Raw genomic sequence first — 17,261 nt, 5'->3', positions numbered from 1 at the left:
AGAGAGTTCCTTGTGAGAGAAAGAAGCAAGCGATTCTCCTGCCCTCCCACAAATGTGAGAAGAGGACCCTGGGACAGCTACTTGCAGCACCTTTCCTGGGCCTCATTCCCATCATGATGGAACCCAGAGGATTTATACTTTTGCCCCTCAGGGCAGGGAGCTGTTCTGTGCGGCACCCTGAAAGGTCAGGCAGTTCAGAAAAAGAATGTAACCTGGAAAGAAAGCTAGGATGGGCTGGGCTGTGCACCCCAACAAGTTACTTGCTGAATCCTGTTTAGCCTCCTGCCCCGCTCCCCACCCACGTAAACAAAAACGACAGCATTCCCTGGCTTCTGGTGCACCCACCCAAGTCATTTTTGCCAAGTCCACCTGGCTTTGCTACAGTGAGAAACTTCTCATGAACTACAGAAAGCCCAAACACTCAAGATGAACGTGCTCGCCCCGTTGCTTTTAAAACCAGTGAAAAATGTCACTGAAACTCACTACAAACTCTGCCTCCTGCGCCAAACTCCCTCCAGCTCAGCAGTCAACAATTAGCCCTCCCTTCAATATCTACAAGCGTGTATTGCTGATGTCCCTCCTGCCTTTCTGCACTTACTGCTCCTGTTCCTATTCTCAAGTTTGTGTGTATGTTTTCCTTCCTCAACTAGAAAGTGAACTAAGAGAGAAGGCATGAGAAACGAGGGTCTGTGCCTTTTGTGTTCAGTATTGCCTTGATCAGGATTCTTACGTAAATGAGGCTTTAATAATGATGACCTACCCATGCCCTAATCCCAGTAGGGATAATGGCCTTTGCTCTGGAACCAATGTATTACATTAACCTCAGAAGAAGGACAAGGGGTAAATTTTTTGCCCTTCCATACCAAAAACAAATGATTGGTAATGCTAGCCAAATTAAAAGAAAAAATTGAGCTGAGCGATTTTAGAAAATGCTGAAATGCAAAAGAGCTTCATAGAACTTGCCAGTGGCTGATACATCAAGGAAAAAAAAGCAATAATAATGTCTTAAGGTCATTGTTTACAATGTTCTTTAAGATTAGAGAATATATTTCCAAAATATGTAAACTACATTGGGCCTTGTTTTTCTACTTTCCCTTATAACATCATTGTCAGCAGCATATTATCCAAATTCACTGAGAAGAACTCACAAGCACTAAAATTACTCCACCACTTGGAGATTCATTTCTTGCTGAGTATAATAGAAATTTGAATAGCAAAGGACTAAATTGTTGGTTTTTCTGCTTGGGGACCACTCCGGTCGTGTAGTTAAAACTGACGCTGACATTTTAAATGAATTTATTAGTCTCACTTCATTCCAAGACCAGACAGTAGTCCAGCTCACACACATGGACCCCCTAGGAGTCATATAACTTAGTCCAGAAGGGACATATTAATATTACTTCTCTTTCTCAAGTGGTGAGCTTTCCAAAGCCCGTTCCTTGATTTGATGTCATGTTGTCGATTGGAATTGAAACTTCCAGTTATACCACTTGGGAATCAAGTATGTTTTACCAGTAAAATGCCATTTAGCAAATTGTACATTACAGCCTTCAGGGTGAGACTTTGGAAAGGAGACTAGCCTTCCAAGCTCTGCAGAGGGTCTGCTTGGGCACTCAGTCCCAGAGTTAAATATTTAAAGCAAGAATGAAGCCTTCCCAGAGGGCTAAGAAAATCAAGTTAACAAGATTACATAGTAAAGAATAAATTTTAAAAGATTAAGAAGAAATACTATAGTTGGAAGCTTTTTCTATACAAAATTGTATCTTTCATTTATTTCAAGATACACCAGCACTCAGGCTATGGTCATAATGTAGTTGCCAGTAGCTGCATGTGAACCAACTTGGTTATTTTTCCCTGTGGTATAAATATCGGCATGCAAATCATTTGAGGACCCTTTGAGGTAGAAATAGGAATCCTGGTTGTTATCTGAAAACCTTTGATATTAACCCATAAGACCAAAAAAAGTACCAGCATCACACTTTAAAGAACGGGTGTCATTGAAAGAAAATAAAAGAAATGATGGGGAAAAAATTCTCCATTCCTGATTGCTGTACTACCCACATTCTTGATTGCACAGCTGATGATATTCTTGGAAAGACTAACATCAATGACTGGAATGAGTTGAAAGGTATTTCTGAATAGTTGCGACCTGAATGTGAAAGCATTATTTGTTTGGATATATTCTTTGTATCTGTGTCCAAGAACAATATGTGACAAAAGTAAACTTCTAAATATAAAAGAGCTATTTAATGACTATAAAATGAAAATTCTAGGTGGTAAGTGTGCATTTTTACATAGTTCCATTGGCAGAATTTATTAGCAATACGTAAAACAATGAATCATCTTCCAGTTGATGGTGTCTTTGTTTAAATCACATATAATGGACAAAACAGCAAAACTCAAGACAGAAGTCGCCTCAGGGATCCTTCTTTCCTCCTATTCACCCAAAGGTTAAAGCCTCAGAAAAGGCCCTTTTGCCCTCTGTTGGCCCCTGTGTGCAAGAGTCTGAGAACACCGATAGGATTGCAGAAGAAAAGTGACCCTCAGAACAAGGCTAGTGGCATCAACATAAACATTTCAATAAAGTAGTATCCCCAAAACATCACTTCAGTTTTTATGCAAATTAGAATGTCTGACGGTGCCTCATCATTTTCATTCCATTACATAATTTCAGAAAACACTTTTATCCTTTTACCACAATACAAGAAAAGTGTATTTAGCACCATAATCGTTTTTTTTTTCCAAATTTTGTAGCACTGCATGACTCTGTAATGATGTTCCTTTATCATTAAGTTTTAAAAAGTATTTTATAAAGTATTCTCAAGCAACTACTATTTTATGCCTGAGAACTGAAAACATCTATACCATACAGCTTTCTGTTCACATTAATAGGACTTTACTATTTCAGGAATATAAACATCTGCCCAAGAATATCAAAGTTGCAATGCACTTTATTTACCATTCCAGGATCTTCATGAAAGACCCATCAAATCCTCAATAGGAAGAATCAAAAGAAAATTTACAGCCTAAGACTCTTTGAAACCATTATCCAAAAATTTTTGCTGTGCACACCAGTCCTAAGCAATTATATCATGATCCTTACCTAATCAAAACCATGCCTCTGCACTGAAAGACCTGCTGTAAATCAGACTTCCAAAATCTCACGAATATCCCAACTTTGCCATCTCCCATCTGAGACACTAGTAAGTTTTTCTCAAGGTCCTGCTTTTTATATCATAAAAATAAGTTCAGCTTTGACTTATCAACAGTTTGTTTTAGTGACATTTTGATGAAGCTGGCATTTAACGTAGTAGATTATTTTGTATTAATTCTCAATAAATTTAGGAGACAGAAACTTGGATATAAGTTTTAAAGATCTTACAAACCCATACTAGTAATAGTGGAACCAGGACTTCCTAATAAAATGAACACAACTGTACTTGCTGTTTTGCATATAATTGAGGAAGATAGAGAATTTAATGAATTCATGATATATAAAGTGAGTTGAGGACTTTATTTCCAATAACATCTTGAATAAAGATTTCAAAATCCTCCTGAAGTATATCTCAAAAACAAAAATTGAGAGGAAAATAAAAAAACTTTTGACATTAATAGAAGACCATACAAGGAAGTAAGAGGGGCCATATTACATTGAAGTAAAAACACCACTCCAGTGATGGGAACTGCCCCATACACCAAAAGCATCATCAAAGCCCCATAGGCAGGTGGTTGAAGGGCCTGGATGGGTGGAGGAGAGGGCTGGATCTGGACAGAAAAGGGAAGCAGAGGGGCGCCTGGGTGGCTCAGTGGGTTAAAGCCTCTGCCTTCGGCTTGGGTCGTGATCCCAGGGTCCTGGGATCGAGCCCCGCATCAGGCTCTCTGCTCAACAGGGAGCCAGCTTCCCTCACCCCTCCTCTTTCTGCCTGTCTCTCTGCCTACTTCTGATCTCTGTCTGTCGAATAAATAAATAAAATCTTTAAAAAAAAAAAAAAAAGAAAAGAAAAGGGAAGCAGACTGAAGACATAGCATAGATACAGCTGGGGCTGAAGGAGAGCCACACTTGAAGAAAAACACTGAAATAGAAGAAAACTGCATAAAAGAGATAGAAAGGAAAGGAAAAATTATGTCTCTGGGAAAAAAAAAAAATCTAAACTACCCACCATGGCAGAAATGTATACAATGTGCAGTGGAAAAGGTGCAAAGTGAGAATTTCAGTTAAAAGTGGACACTAGTTAATAGTTGCCACAAGTACTTGGTGAAAGCAAAAGCAACTCCATCCTAGGTCAAAACACCTTTCACTTAAGCTTCACAGGACTCAGAGAGGTGGTTACAATTATATGCTCACATTACAAATAAATAAATAAAATCAGAAGTAATCTAAAGAAATAAAATACCTTCCGTGAAAATCACCTGAAACACCAAACCAAACCAATAAAGACCAGAGATACTGGACAAAGAGCATAGAGGAATTATGTGTAATGCAAAACTACAAAAAAATGAACAAGCAACTTTAAAAAATAACTTTTAGAAATGAAAATTATAATAAAATTTAAAACTTAATGGAAATATAAAACACCACAATAGAAAGCCAAAAGAGAATTAGTGAATTGCGTGATAAATCTGAAAAAAAATTATATAGAAAATATGAGATTAAGAGACATGGAAGAAAAGGTAAAAAAAAAAAAAAAGAAAGAAAGAAAGAAAAAAGGAAGTCCACTATATGTGTATTCTGAGCTCTAGAAGTGAATTATAAGGAAAATTGTAAAGTGCAACATTCAAAAAGGGGATGCCTAAAATTTTTCCCAAATTGTTGAAATACATGAATCCTCAGATAAAGGAAGTCCAGTGAATGTCAAACAGAATTAACAATAATGAAACTCCCTTGAAAGAAGGGAAGAAGGTACAAAACACAGTATAAGAGAGTTCAATTCTCAGCCACCATGATCAACTAGTAAGTTGATACTCCCTAAAATTCACGAGTTGTAAAATGACAGGATACACATATTATTTATAACACTGGAGATGCACAAATTCCAGAAGAAACAACTAGAATATAGGGGTAAGTGGTGGTGTCTGGAAAAGAGGATTTGAGAGCAATAAGAAGGGATGGGACAGGAAAATGGTGGACACCCAAGCCCTTCCCTTTGTCCCTATAAATCTTCCCACTCCCCTGATAGCCCCTGGGTGTCTACCAAACACAGCAATGGTGGATGTCTCCCTTGCTGTGGCGAGCTTTGAATAAAAAGTCTCTCTTTACTCCCATTTAGGTAAGCTCTGTTACCTCTACAGTCTATTCATTTTATCCTTACAACGGCATTCTATCCAATCGCTAAAAATAATGAAGTAGATTTGTGCTCACATACATGAAAAGGATACACTATTAATTTTAAAACCGTATATTTTAGAACACTGTATTATATAATGCTTTTCAGGAAATAAAAGAAACTTACATTGCCGATAGCAGCTAATATTGTAAAGCCAGTTGTGGGTGATAAGTGATCTTTTAAATTTTATCTCTTTGTCCCATATGAATTTTCTACTCATAAAAATTTTACCTTGTAAATACAATTCTGGATCAGTTTTACTTTTTTTAATGAGATATAGGGAATATTCCCAAATAGTAGAACTTTTTCTCCTTTTAGCTTTATACATTCCTAGAAGTTCCCCTAGATTTCTTGAAATATTTCATTTAAAATTCTAGGGAACCAAGTAACATATTCAAACATGAGTTTCTACAATTAAGGTATAGGCAAAAGTATCCTAGAATTAAAAACCTTAAGGATTTTTGCATTCTTACGTGTTTCCATTTGTAGGAAGCCGAAGTCATCTTTTTTAAAGATTTTTTTTTTTTTTTTGACAGAGGCCACAAGTAGGCAGAGAGGCAGGCAGAGACAGAGAGATGGGGGGAAGCAGGTTCCCTGCTGAGCAGAGAGCCCAACGTGGGTTTCGATTCCAGGACCCTGGGATCATGACCTGAGCCAAAGGCAGAGGCTTTACCCCACTAAGCCACCCAGGCGCCCCCCGAAGTTATCTTAAACTGATAACCTCATTAATCTTCATTTGATGGCATAAGCAAACATTTGTGCTCCCTGTCAAACTACTCCTCCTTTAGAGCACAGGCTTCTGTTATCTGAATCTGAATCAGAGGAGGCCCTTGACCTTTTCATTGCGTTTGGCAGATCACTGACGGCAACGTAAATGATTCTTTTCTTTGGGTATGCAAATACATTATGATATTTGAAGAGACAACTCTCCCCATGTCCAAAAAAAGAGAAGAAAAAAAAAAAGTTTGCATAGTTTTACAAATACATTTCAGTATTTCTAATCCATAATACCTCTGCCATTTTACTTGTTCGAATTTATAAATTCTGCCTCGATCCCTCAATAATTATGAGTTCAATAAAAATCTTTAACATGTGTTCATTTTATATGTAAATGAAAATCATGATTTTAACTTTTTTAGCATGTTTTTAGTGACCTGTCCTACCAACTGATGGTGAAGAGAAACAAATGTTTTCCCTGGGCCTTCCCATTAAACATTGAGAGCCTGAGGTATAGTCTCCTTATACAAGTGGAAGTATAACTTATCTGAACCTTATTTTCTGTCTTCTGTAAAGTAGGAATAACATTTCCCCTGAGAGTTCTTATAATGATTAAATAAGATACAATTCGTTCAATACGAGAATTGAATGAGGCAGACATTGGAGAAACACTGCTTGAGGTGAAGAGCCTCTTCTGCCAAAGCTAGTCAAGGTGGACCCCAAAACAGTTTCAGGATGGCAGTGGGCTGTATCATGCTGGAAGGACAAACTTCAGTACTAGACAGTCGAAGTTTTGAGAAAAGTAATTTTAGCCCCATCTCCAGAGAGAGAGAGTCAGAGATTGAGTTCAGTTTTGCAGCAATAATTTAATCACTTGTGCCTACATAATGATATAAATCCTGGACATCAAAGCTTGGTTGAACTTCCCAGTTAGTCATGCACATGTGCAAGACGATGACATGTCGTAAGGACATGGAAGCTTTACATTTGTGACACTCCCAAACCTCGCCCTATGTATCTCCCCATTTCACTGGTCCTGATTTGTATCCTTAACAATAAAATTGTGGCCATAATATAGGGCTTTCCTGAGTTCTGTGACCCCCCCAAATTTGTACCTATTTGTCAAAAGTGTGGGTGGCCTGAGGACCCCCACAACTTGCAGCTAGTGAATAAAGTGAGGGCAATCTGTTTAAGGATTGTTTGCCTTTAACTTGTAAAGTCTGCCCTAACTCTGGGTAGTTAGTGGCAGAATTGCATTGCACTTAGCCTGTGGGTCTGTTACCCCATTTGAAAACTACAAATAATGATGTTACTCAACACTTACATGATTGTTATAAGCATCAAATGTGTTAACATTTGCAAAACACATAGAAGGATGCCTGACACCTAGTAAGCATTACACAGGGGTTTATTAAAATAATAATAATAATTTCAATGTCTTCTCTACTATTTACATTCTATACTTAAATGTCTCTTGGAAGAATTATCAAGTATATGCCATCACATAGCCCTAGAAGCCCCAGACATAAATTACAAAATGTTCTCTAAAGATATACTAGAAGTACGTCATATGAAGAATCATGTTTTTAAGCATACATGATATTTCATTAAATACATTTTCCAAACATGTGAACTAAATCATGGAACCCATGATTTTTTTTCCAAATGGTTTCACAAAGTCAGTTCTAACCTTCTGAGTATTCTTCTAGCTAATTTTCGAATGACAAGTTGCAAACATATTTCAGGTTCCACCTGTACATCTGAACTGACTTATCATGAAACATTACATACAGAACACGAGGAAACCTATTTGCAGTGAGACTATGTAAAATAATTTGTTCATATGCCTTACCCTTGCAGACTCATGCAAATGTGACCACTGGAGGAAAGGAGTAGAGTAGTGACGGGAACAAGGCAAATGGATGAAGATGGTGCAGAAGGAGCAGACTTCCAATTATATGATGAATAAATGCCAGGGATGTAACAGACAGCATGGTGACCATATTTAACAATATTGTATCATATATTCAAAAGTTACTACAAAAGGAGATCTTTCAAGTTCTTACCACATTAAAAAAAAATCTAACTATGTGAGGAGATAGATGTAACAGTTAAATTTATCATGGTAATCATTTTGTAGTATATACATATATCAAATCATTACACAGTATAAATTATACCTACACAATGTTATATGTCAATTATACCTCAATAAAGCTGGAAAAATAAGTGAAAAAGAGAGCTAATGTATAAACTGTAAAAACATGGGCATAGTCTCAAAATCTGTTCTTTTTACATGCAGGAATCTGCCTTATACAACTTGAAACAATTGTATAGACCATGTCTATAGCTTGAGCAAATGTTTAGGGGGAGAAAAAGTTTAATACTCTTTTACTGAAAAAAACTATAAAATAAATAAAGTGACTTTTTTATCTTATAGAAAATCACTGGAATCTGATAAATGTAACTTTCCTAATGTGTTTCTGCTTCCCACCTGTGTGACTTTGCATAAGCTGTTTAATCTCTCTGAGCCTCATCGTCTGCATTTGCAAAATGACAATCTTTGGGGGGTTGTGACAATATATAGACTTACCAAAATTCTGAGGGACCTCCTTCTCTATAAATGACAACCGTAGTTTCCTCTGGTCACCCTAGTTGGAGTTAATTTCTCCTTGTTTTTCAATCTTATTAATAATTTGTTTGCACTTATTTTACTCTGCCTCATAATATGTGTTACATTTATTTTCCCCCAATAAAACAAGACTTCATATGTGTATCACTTTTTGCCAATAACACATAGATAATATTTATTAACTACATACTAAAAGTCAGGGTCTCAGTGCCTTGCTTGCACTGTTAAGACCTCACACCAACCCTATGAGGTAGGTTATCCTCAGGATCATTCTTGTTTTGCAGATGAACAAACCAAAACTCAGAGAGGTTGTCATTCCGCCAGTGTCAACATCCAAGAGCAGGAGCTGAGATCCAGACTCAGGCTCTATGACTCCTTACCTCCTCCTCTGCCATCTTCTATCAAGCCTGATGCTTTTCACATTAGATATACTCACCAAAACAGGTTTTGTTAAATTTACCTATCATTGTCTTACTCTAATCCTTATAATAATCATGATATATTGGTATGGTGGATAATAGATATGATAGATTAATTGATTTTTTAAATCTACTATTAATGGTATAGAAATTATTATGTGAAATTACTATTACAAGTTGCTAAATTAATCATTGGTAGCAGGCAATCTACAAAATTGATTTACTACATGTGTAAACACTTCTTTCCTTCAGACATGGGTTATTTACCCTCTCCCTCCATAAGCTCCCAATTACCGTTACTAATGGGTGTGTCCAAACCCATTTCTTAATAATTTAGTGCTATCCCTATTAAATGACATTTCCAACTATCCATGAATGCCAATTTTGGATTTTTTCACTTGAAAAAAATAAACATTTATTTGCAGTCCAGCATCTTTATACCTACTATATAATGGGTATTCCAGAAATCCAAAATGCAGACTACTGTGAAACTCTTCTAAGTCCAAATAGATAAATAAATTGTCTAAGTTTTGTTGACTATGACAAATCCCCCAGAAATGACTCATTTGCTTGTCAAGATTAGAAATGCTCCACTTTGGTGTTCTCTGCATGCAGGATATACAAAGGATAAGGAAGTAATGTTGCAAGACCACTTACATGCCAACCCCAGCTGTAGCTGGCAGAAAGATCAGGGCTATTAAATGCAGGAGTGTTCTCTCTCCCTCCCCAATGGACATCTGAGACTAATATAAGCTCTTGAATAACTAAAAGTTCACAGATTTCAAAACACAACCTCCTAGATCTTTGAAAGGTGGACCCATGAATTATGTGGCAAATAAAATTCTCACATTGTGAAAAGATACTCTACTGTCTTGAAGCAATATTTGGGCAAGGTGAACAAAATGTAAAGAGAAAGCTGATTTTATGCACCATAAATAGCCCTCAAGCTTCTTGCCCCACCACTGCTTCATTCTCAGAGAAACTGTAACCCTCATATGACAGATCCTGCCCAATTAAGAGTATCACACTGCATATGCCTACTATTCATGTTTAGGTAGAACAGTCACCCAAAAAGACTTGGCTACTCATCTTACAAGTTGTACCCCTACAGTGTTCTTTACACATAGATGGCTTTATTATGTATCATCCACAACTTTTTCTCTGACCCAACACACCTGTTTGAGCCAAGACAGGAGGACTGAATATCTCAAGGCTTGCCATCCCACCCACTAAGTGACCATAGATAAACAAAAGTTCTGTTCAACCAGGAGTGATAATCAACTTACTTGTTTGTATTTTATTTTCCTTTGGGAGAATTCAAACCAGATATAGAAGATGAAAGTCAGTCAATTGGCAGAAGGTGCCAAAGTTGAAAAAGATACAAAGAATGAGCAGCATAGATGCCTTGATACAACAGAAGCCATTAGTGGGAAAGAAGAAAAAGAGCTAAATGAGGAAAAAAATGTCACAGAGTATGGGAGATAAATGTAATTTGGTAGGAACAAAATGGCAGAAAGAATCAAGAATTTTGGAAGAACATCAAGTTCCTGTTGCTGAAGAAACAAGATACTCTGTCTAATAGAGGCACCATATTAAACAGTTTCACTTCCTAAACTAGGGCAGTCACAAAAAGGGCAGGCTCTACTGCTGTTCCTGGCATCTCTCAAACCAGGGTGTAAAGCTAATTCTTGCTTATTTATCTCCATGTGGCTCTTTACTGAAAAAAAAAAAAATGACTTGAGATACTCTGAGAGAATTATCCTTGCCACCAAAAGAAAATAATATTCTCTGACTTATTGGCATATATAGCCAATTTCTTCTATGATGACACAATTGTCTATGTCTATCTTAACTGATTAAAGAAAGAAAATTTTTCAATAATTACAATTGGGTTAAGCCGCTGCCTTCGGCTCAGGTCATGATCTCAGGGTCCTGGGATCGAGTCCCACATCGGGCTCTCTGCTCAGCAGGGAGCCTGCTTCCCTCTCTCTCTGCCTGCCTCTCCATCTACTTGTGATTTCTCTCTGTCAAATAAATAAATAAATAAAATCTTTAAAAAAAAAAAAACTTGAAAATGAAACAATTACTTTACAATGTTTTTCTTTTCTCACTTAAAGGTTTTGAAAAATTTCATAACTTTGGAAAAAATAAAAGGCTTGTACAATGAACAGCATATATGACTCACCTAGATTCACCAGTTGTTAAAATTCCCCACACTGGAAAGTTATAGACAATAGGACATTTAAACTCTGAATACTTCATCAAATATCTTGTATAGGGAAAGACATCATTCTACATAACCACAATGCTATAACTTAAGAACATAAGTTATATTATATATGTAATACATATGTATAACACATACAATATACTAGCAAAATATAAGAGGACTTTCTTTTCCTTTTTTTTTTTCTTTTTTTAATCCAGGTTACAATTAAGAGTATCACACTGCATATGCCTACTATTCATGTTTAGGTAGAACAGTCACCCAAAAAGACTTGGCTACTCATCTTACAAAATATCCCACTTTCTAGATTTGTCTTACTGTCTCTTTTTGGAGTCATTTAACTTGTTCCTCTTTTTCCCGTAACCAGTAAGTTTGGTTTAGAGACTTGATTAAATGCAGCTAAACATTTCTTGAAATAACACTTCATGGGAGATGTTACACAGATGGTGCTGATACTCCATATTGCATCACTTAAGGAAACACATAATATCAAGTTCTCCCAGTATTAATGACATTGAATTTTTTCATTTGATTAACAATGTTATCATTTGTCCACCATTGTATGGACACATGTTTTTCTTTGTAATTGTGGGGTGAGAGTGGAAACACTGTGCCTCATAAACTCTTTACTCAATGATAATTGCATCCACAATGATATTTACCAAGTCAATTATTTCATGGCTATCTCATTTCTTCCTACATTTTTCACTAGGCTATTTCCTTGATTAAAAAAATAAGTGTTTTTCTTGCCCCTGTCCCTTCTTCTCTCTCTTTTATTATGTCTAAGTACTCATAGATCTTTTAAAAATTCAATATTATTATCAATTATTGTCAGTATTCTCTTTGCGGTTTTATTTTCCTAAAATTGGCCAGTGGTATCCTTTCTAAGATAGCTCCGCTTGGCATGATCCCACTAGTCCTCAAGTTTTTTTCCTTGTTTTCTAGCACAAGAAGATAACCTGCACTCAACTTGCACTTGGTCCCAGACCAAAATTAGTAACTTCTCCATTGTTGTTTTCCATTTGACTTTAAAAATTATCACCTATTCTATAATACCCTTCAGTATTTTTTGCTAACCAGTTGGAAGCAACAATTATAATACCTATCATTTCTCAAGCAACTGCTAAGTGCTAAGGGATTCTCCCAAAGTATCTCACACAATATTTGCAGGTGAGATAACTAATATTTCATTCATTTTACAAATAAGAAAAAAGAGGTTTAGGGAAATTAAGGAATTTCCTTAAGGTCAGAGAAGTGTATTCTAATCCAAAGCCCAAATGCTCTTTTTCACTTTGCCAAAGTGTTTCTCAGAGACTTAACAAAGGGGTTGACCTGATCTGAAGAGCCCATTGGTGTGAATATTTGACATCCAGTTATTGAGTAGGTGAGATATTAAAATGATCAGACTTAATTTTTAATATTAAATTTTTAAAATTCATAATAAATTAATTATTCAAAGAGCTAAAAGCTCATCATACTATTCCCTGGTAATACATATTCCTACTTGAAAACTGCAATGCCCATAAATATGAAGAGAAGTTCCTTTTGAAGTTACCTAACTAGCATTCAATTTATATTTGGAGTAAATCTATAATGGTGAGAAAGTGTTTCATACCTCATCTGAATTGAATTATGAATACTTTCTGTTATAATTACTTAGAAGAGTTCAAAAATTATAATACAAATTATACTACATAATTTTCTAAGATTTCAAAAACATCAAAGTTTTGATTAAGCTATTATTTCTCAAACATAGACAAACCACCTTATTCATACCCCTATAATTAGAAATATTAGCTCTAACCACCAAAGCCTGACCTTTTGAAAGTCATGACCTCAGTAACCATCTCTAGTCAATTTTTGCATGTTGACACCAGTAAGACCTCTCCAGAAATGCAGAAACCAAACTCTACTGTGACCTTCATCATATAGCTTATCATGATACTCTCCCACAAGCCTGTGTCTTTTATTTTATCTATCTATATTAAGCAAGTGTCTTACACTTTAAGAACATTCATTAAATGATTTAAAACAAGTCAAATATTGATCATTGTAGATAGAACATTTGTATGGTACAATTTGATAAAGCCATTCATCAAACAAAAATTTATCAAAGCATTCTGGAAGATACAAAACAAATCAGAATTACTCTATAGCTTTAAAAAACTCATAATCTGCAAATTAAAATAAGAATAAGATCCCACTACATATCTATTAGAATGGCAAATATCAAGAACACTAAGAACATCAGATGCAAGGATGTGGAGAAACAGGAACTCCCATCCATTGCTGGTGGGAATGTAAAATGATACAGCTTCTTTGGAAGATAGTTTGGTGGTTTCTTACAAAGCTAAACATACTATTACTGTACAGTCCAGGATTTGCAATCCTTAGTATTTATCCAAATGAGCTGAAAACTTGTGTCCACACAAAATCTGCACACAGATGTTTACAGCAGCTTTATTCATAATTGCTAAGACTTAGAAGCAACCAAGATGTCTTTCAGTAGGTGAATGGTTAAAGAAACCATAGGACATATAGGCAACGACTATTATTCAGCACTAAACAGAAATGACACTAAACAGACACTAAACTATTATTCAGCACTAAACAGAAATGAAGCCATGAAAAGACATGGTTGAAATTTAAATGCATATTATTAAGTGAAAGGACCAATATGAAAGGCTACATGCTGTATGATCCCAACTATATGACATTCTCGAAAAGACAGAACTATGCAGACAGTAAACTTAACAGTGGTTACCAGGGCCTGTGGCAGAGAAGGGGGTGGGGGACGGGTGGGCAGATATGGATGAATAGTCAGAGCATGAAGGAATTTTAGGGCGGTGAAAATACCTGTATGATATTATAATGATGGCTACATGTTGTTTATACATTTGTCCAAATCCATACAGTGTAAGACCATGTGTTTGTATCGGCAAAAATCTCATTAGAAATAATGAATTAGGGACACCTGGGTAGCTCAGTTGGTTAAGTGACTTCTTTTCGCTGAAGTCATGACCCCAGGATCCTGGGATGGAATCCCACATTGGTTTCCTTACTCAGCATAGAACCTACTTCCCCATCTGCCTGCCTCTCACCCTGCTTGAGCTCGCTCTCTCTCTCTGCCTCTTTCTTTCTTACAAATAAAATCTTAAAAAAAAAAAATAAATTAGTGCTGTAACTTTTTGACTCATAATGACTTTGATAAGGTTTTTTCGAGTAAGAAGAGTAAGACATAGAAATTTTAAGCTCTCTCTTTGAAAATAAATAATACTCATGTGTGGACACATTTATAAATACACTTCTATAATTACATGGTCAGAGATTATATGTAAAGTTAGGCTAATGTGAGGAGTGGAGATGAAAGGGTAACTATTCTCCACCATTGAAGATATTTAAAATTACACAGTCAGTTGTAAATAAAATTCCCAATATGGAATTCAAAAATCAAAGCCTGTCAAATTGACCTTGTTGAAGGATATAGACTTTCTGATATTTTCCTATGTATATATATTATATATGTGTGTGTATAATTTTTGTTCATGTTTCCTTATAATCCCACATTTTTAGAAGTGGGCATTACACAATCCATTAATAAAGAATAAATGTTTAATATCTTCTATTTCAGCAGAAGAGACCACTTCCAGCCAGCCATCAAGGAAGGGTTCTTTGGATGAAATGATATTTTATCTGGGTTTAGCAAAAGTGTAATTTAATTTTGAAAGACAAAGATGTCAAAAGGTGGCTGAATGGAGGGACAACAACTGGAAAGTAATAGTTTAATATCTGAAGACATCATATAATCTTGCTGGAGGAAAATGAGGAATGTTGTGGTACCAAAATTTTAGGGAGCTATTCTAAAACCTACAGAGCAGACTTTTGACACATTTGGAGGAATGGGATGAATTTGGAAAGAGTTGAATTAAATAGTTGATTCAGTTAACTTCAGGCCATTACATATATTCATCCAGTGAAATTATTTCCTAGCCTATAGGGAAACAATGCTTATTGAGCACTTAATTATCCTAACTATATTCCAAATATTATTCATATGTCATTAACCACTACCTTCCAACAACCATCTGGGAGATCAATAGTATAACTACCTCTTTTTAAAGATGAGGCCTAGACTAAAATTATAAATGCTATCCCAAGGGAGTCTATACAAATGAGGATGGATGAAATAGAAAAGCAAATCAGTGATACAGAAGATAAAATTATGGTAAAAAAATGAAGTTGAAAAGAAGAGGGAAAGAAAGGTAATGAACCATGAAGGTAGACTTAAAGAACTCAATGATTTATTAAAATGAAATAAAATTTGTATCATAGGAGTCCCAAAAAGTGAAGAGAGAGAAAAGGAGGCAGGCTTATTTGAACAAATTATAACTGAAAACTTCCAAATCTGGAGAAGGACACAGACATCAAAATCCAAGAAGCACAGAGGAATCCCATTAACTTCAGTAAAAGCCAACCATCACCAAGGCATATCATAGTCAAATTCACAAAATACATAGACAAGGAAAGACTCCTGAAAGTTGCAAGGGGAAAAAGTGCTTAACCTACAAGGGAAGACAGATCAGGTTCTCACCAGCTCTATCCACAGAAACGTGAAATATAGGGGAAAAGTGGCAGGAAATATTCAACATGCTGAATGGGAAAAAATATGCAGCCAAGAATTCTTTATCCAGCAAGGATTTCATTCAGAATAGAAGAGGAGATAAAGAGCTTCCCCCCAAAATCAAAAACTAAAGGAGTTCATGACCACTAAACCACCCCTGCGGGAAGTTTTAGGGGGGTACTCTGAGTGGAATAAAAAAGACCAAAAGCAACAAAGGCCAGAAAGGGCCAGAAAACATCACCAGAAATACCAATTCTACAGGTAACACAATGGCACTAAATTCTTTTTTTTTTTTTTAAAGATTTTATTTATTTATTTGAGAGAGAGACAGTGAGAGAGCATGAGAGGCGAGAAGGTCAGAGGGAGAAGCAGACTCCCCATGGAGCTGGGAGCCCGATGCAGGACTCGATCCCTGGACTCCGGAACTGTGACCTGAGCCGAAGGCAGTTGCTCAACCAACTGAGTCACCCAGGCGCCCGGCACTAAATTCTTATCTTTTAATAATCACTCTGAATACAAATGGGCTAAATGTTCCAATCAAAAGACATGGGGAGCCAGAATGGATAAAAACCAAGATCCATGTATATGCTCCTACAAGACACTCATTTTAGAACTAAGGATACCTACAGATTGAAATTAAGGGGATGGAAAACCATCTATCATGCTGATTACATTAAAAGAAAGCCAGAGTATCCATACTTATATCAGACAAACTAGATTTTAAAACAAAGACTGTAACAAGAGATGAAGAAGGGCTTTTTATTATAATTAAGGGGTCTATCCATCAAGAAGATCTAACAATTATAAAGATCTATGCCCCAACTTTGGAGCCCCCATATATATAAATCAATTAATAATAAACATAAAGAAGCTCATTGATAATAATACAATAATAGTGGGGGACTTAAACACCCCACTTACAGCAATGGACAGATCATCTAAGCAGAAACTCAACAAGGAAACAATGGCTTTGAATGACATTGTACCAGGTGGACTTACCAGATATATTCAGAACATTTCATCCTAAAGCAGCAGAACACACATTCTTTTCAAGAGCACATGGCACATCCTCCAGAACAGAGCATATACTGGGTCACAAATCAGCCTTCAACAAGTACAAAAATATTGAGATGATACTATGCATATTTTTAGACCACAACTCTAATAAAACTTAAAGTCAACCACAGGAAAAAATTTAGAAAGACCACAAATACATGGAGGTTAAAGAACATCCTACTGAAGAATGAATGGGTAAAGGATCCTGGGTGGTTCAGTTTGTTGAGCATCAGATTTTTTGTTTCGGATCAGGTTATGATCCCAG

Source organism: Neovison vison, chromosome 6 (assembly GCF_020171115.1).
Source record: "Neovison vison isolate M4711 chromosome 6, ASM_NN_V1, whole genome shotgun sequence".
Lineage (NCBI taxonomy): Eukaryota > Metazoa > Chordata > Mammalia > Carnivora > Mustelidae > Neogale > Neogale vison.
The sequence above is the reverse complement of the archived record's forward strand: the minus strand, read 5'-3'. Positions refer to the sequence as shown.